The sequence below is a fragment of the Octopus bimaculoides genome, chromosome 9 (assembly GCF_001194135.2).
Source record: "Octopus bimaculoides isolate UCB-OBI-ISO-001 chromosome 9, ASM119413v2, whole genome shotgun sequence".
Taxonomy (NCBI): domain Eukaryota; kingdom Metazoa; phylum Mollusca; class Cephalopoda; order Octopoda; family Octopodidae; genus Octopus; species Octopus bimaculoides.
The window spans coordinates 85,955,299-85,959,543 of record NC_068989.1 but is presented as its reverse complement, the minus strand read 5'-3'; the positions used below and the strand labels follow the sequence as shown (position 1 = coordinate 85,959,543).

The 4,245-nt window shown below is 39.3% G+C and overlaps 1 protein-coding gene across 1 annotated transcript in view; it reads right to left on the bottom strand.

Annotated features, from left to right (window-relative positions):
• The window catches only part of LOC106869602 (uncharacterized), a 12,543-nt gene extending 10,624 nt beyond the window's left edge, over positions 1-1,919 (bottom strand). Inside the window, exon 1 of the mRNA XM_014915411.1 lies at positions 1,797-1,919. The gene's annotated coding sequence lies outside the window, so the exon portion shown is untranslated. The remainder of the gene's footprint in view (positions 1-1,796) is intronic.
• Positions 1,920-4,245: the final 2,326 nt, after the last annotated feature.

Here is a 4,245-nt window from a genome sequence, read left to right as displayed (position 1 = left end):
TTAATCCAGCAGATTAATCCACAGATAGTGATTTCTTGTTTGGAAGACCCCCAGCTGTCGCCAATAATTGTCAATCTCATTTGTCTGTTTCCCGGATGCAATCTGAATCTGATCTGCAGGAAATAGCAGCTACATCTCTGTCAAAAACACACTCTACCACTTATGACCTAAACCACTGACACTCAACTCCAGTTAATCGAATTCTGGGCAAGGTTTCCACACCCTTAATGACCCTCCAAGTGAAACTGGAAGACAAACTTTGTTCCTTAATAATTCTCTGTGTTCTGAGTTCAAATCCCGCTTAGGTCAACTTCGTAGTTCATCCTTCTGACTTCTGAAGTCGATAAATAAAGTACCGGGGATATAATGAGATTGATTTAATCAACTTAAGAAGAGGACAATTTGAATAATGTAGTACTTTTCTGGCCGAGTTTGCCCAGATTTGTCCGATTCGGTCATGTTACCCATCGTGATCCTGCATAACATTTGCGACGGTCGATGAGTTTATATCATGGAGTGCATAGATAGTCTGTGGCCCGAGATAGTATTTTGGCCGCTCAGTGCAGTAACCAAGTTGGCTGCCTTCTTAAATGTAACATATCTTTGACCACAACAAACACAAATATATATAAAGTAGCCGCCTTGTGCAGTCCGTGTCACCCCATGCTATGCCATTTTAGACAGGGGCCTATAAGAGGGGCGAGAGTTCAACTGGTACAGTGGTCTGGAATTTATGAATATCTGCTCGGTTCCTCAAAGCCTACAGAAATTTTGAAGGTTAGAATTAACCCTAACCCACTCTGAGGGCCAGAAAGCAGTATTGTTCCTTCTTATATTATTTCTCTCACGTTCTTGCTTGGCTAAGAAAACCAATGTGTCTATCCGTGCTTAATGATATCACATATTGCAAGAATATTGCTATGCAGTTTTTGTTTATTCGGATTTTTTTTTTTTCTACGAGATATTCAAAACGGCTCGTAACATATCCGTACATGCACCATAAAGACTTGCCTCCAAGTGAGAGTCCAAGCAAGAGACATGTATGTAACGGTTGATGTTTTTGTGTTGTGTAGTCGATGTGTCACCCATTTTAACGATAAGTATTATTTACCAATTGTGCTGGTTATAAGATGAACGATGAAGATGATCAACATTTTTATAGAAATATTTATTTACCGTTACTTTACACTGGCCTACCCGTCGTGATATGGCAACATATAAAGTAACGGTAAATAAATATTTCTATCAAAATGTTGATCATCTTCATCGTTCATCTTATAACCAGCACAATTGGTAAATAATACTTATCGTTACAATGGGTGACACATCGACTACACAACACAAAAACATCAACCGTTACAAATATTATTTATTAACACCAGCAAATAAAAAAAATGTTAATAGTTGAACCAGTTATCACTGTCATTTCACAGGCAAACACATGCCTATCGCACCGACACTAAACAAAAACGTACCACATTTTGGTGACTCCACTACATGTACAATAGTCTGGGTAGAAGCACCTTTGAACAAATGCTTATAAATAGAGCTGACCTATAGCTAAGTCCCCCCAAAAAACAGAAAAAGACTATTGGAGAAGTTTAAAGAATGGAACTAACACACTTGCAACTCCAATATTACTATCCCAGAACAAACGCTAATCGGCAATTAACCCATTCGTATAAACTAGGGATATTGTTATCTGTCATACAGAAAGATTTCATGAAAATGTCAGGTTTAAACAACAGACTTAGGCATAAAAAACCTAATTTATCTACTCTATAAATAAAACTTACTTGACTTGTAGGGATTTCAACCTTCCAAGGTATTTTTCTTCAGTGGTTTTGAAAGCGAAAAATAAACTAAAAGTTCAAAAGTCCCTCCATTACGCAGCAGCCGATAGGTTAAACCACGTGACCAGCGCCTTTACGGAAGTCGACTGAAAAGGTCTGCAGAAAATATCTTTTCGTCAATTTATTTTTTCTATCAAAATCGGTGGGTTTTCATGAACAGAATACAATTTGTAGAATATAATATAACAGTACTGACTTTTTAGTGTGCCCAAACTCCGATTTTGGGCGATCTTTCGGTACTAGACCACCATAACTTCTGGTCGTTTTGCGCACGCATACTGATTACATTATCGTATAGTGCGTTTGTTTTTAAATGACTTGAAAATATGAAAAGACAACATTAAATAGAAAAAACAAATGAATGTCCCACTAAACTCAAATCTTCTCCCCTCAGATTCATACAGTTCTCAAACTTTAAACACATAAACACACTATACGATAATATAATCAGTATGCATGCGCAAGCCGAGTTTCATGTCCAATGAATGAGACGACATTGGCATGGGTGCCAGTCGTTGAATTTAGTTCGATTTCATTTGCCTCAACAGGTCTTCGCAAGCGGAGTTTAGTGTCCAATGAAGGAAGGTACGCATAAGTGGTCTGGCTACACGACTGGCAGAGGCCTTGGATTTAGGTCTCACTTGGCTTGCCGGGTCTTCTCACGCACAGCATATTTCCAAAGGTCTCAGTCAGAAGTCATCGCCTCAGTGAGGCCCAATGTTCAAAGGTCGTGCTTCACCAGCTCATCCCAGGTCTTCCTGGGTCTATCTCTTCAACAGTTTCAACCGCTAAGATGTGACACTTTTCCACACAGCTATCCTCATCCATTCACACCACATGACCATACCAGCACAGTCGTCTCTCTTGCACACCACATCTGATGCTTCTTAGGTCCAACTTTTCTCTCAAGGCACTGATACTCTGTCGAGTATGCACACTGACATTACATATCCAACAGAGCATACTGGCTTCATTCCTTGCGAGCCTACGCATGTCCTCATGAAGCATGGCTGTTCATACACATGCGTCATATAGTCTGCCTTTTACTCTGAGAGAGAGACTCTTTGTCACCAGCAGAGGTAAGAGCTCTCTGAACTTTGCCCAGGTTATTCTTATTCTAGCAGCTACACTTTCAGCACACCCTCCCCCACTACTAACTTGGTCACCTAGATAGCGAAAGCTATCAACTATGTCTAGTTTTTCTCCCTGGAATGTGGCAGAAGTTGTTTTCTGCACATTTACAGTGTTTATTGCTCTTGAACATCTGCTACATATAAAAACTAACTTCTAGTTAACCTTTCTTTGATATTGCTGCACCTCTTATGTGTCCATAACTTGCACTGGGTGCATCTTATAGAGTTTTTACCTATGCCTTTTCTACAGATCGAGCAGGGCCATCTACCTGAAGGGGTTTGTATTTGTTTTACCTTCCTACTTATAAGGACTTTGGTTTTAGCTAGGTTGACTCTAAGGCCCTTTGATTCTATTCCTTGTTTCCACACCTGAAACTTCTCTAGTTCTGATAGTGACTCAGCAATTAGTGCAAGGTCATCAGTATAGAGGAGCTCCCAGGGGCATCCTGTCTTGAATTCCTCTGTTATCACCTGGAGGACTATGATAAATAGGAGGGGGCTGAGGACAGAACCTTGGTGGGCCCCTATCTCTACCCGGAATTCCATGTCAACGAAAGCCAGGTACGAATTAGCTGATTAGTCAATTGATAATAAAATGGAAGAGAACTACAAGGCAATAAATATAAAAATGAAAGAGAAACAAAACAAGAAATTGTTAAAAATTAATACAGTTTATTGATGACCAAAAAAAAAAAACTGTTACAGATGATGGATATGTTGATGAAATCATGGGTTTGGTTGTTCTTTACTCACCACCATTTTACTTCTGTTATATTTTATTATATATATATATTTTTTTAAAGATTTTAGAATTTGAGAGGTTGCTTAGCAACCACTTGTGTGATGGTAGCAGATCAATTCCATAGCTATATATGTATCTCACATACGTCTATATAGCCCCACAGCAGCAGTTGATTGTGATAATTGACACATAAGAGGAAGGAGATGAACATTATGAGGGGCCCTCTCACCCTTACCACCACCAGTGAGAGGAAAAGGGGGGGGGGGACAGAAGGAGGGGGGAGGCAGAATAGTTAGTGATGATGGACAATAATTAAAAATGACTGCCACACCATCAAAGATCTTCATACTCTGAAGAATACAAGCATGACTTTATATATTTTCACAGAAGATTCTGACAGAGTTAATGAGTTAAGTACATGTGATAGGATGAAATAAGTTTGATGCAATGACACACAGACAGACCCAGATTGAAGAGAAACAACCTTGGGCTATATATTCTCATTTGAAACCAGTTT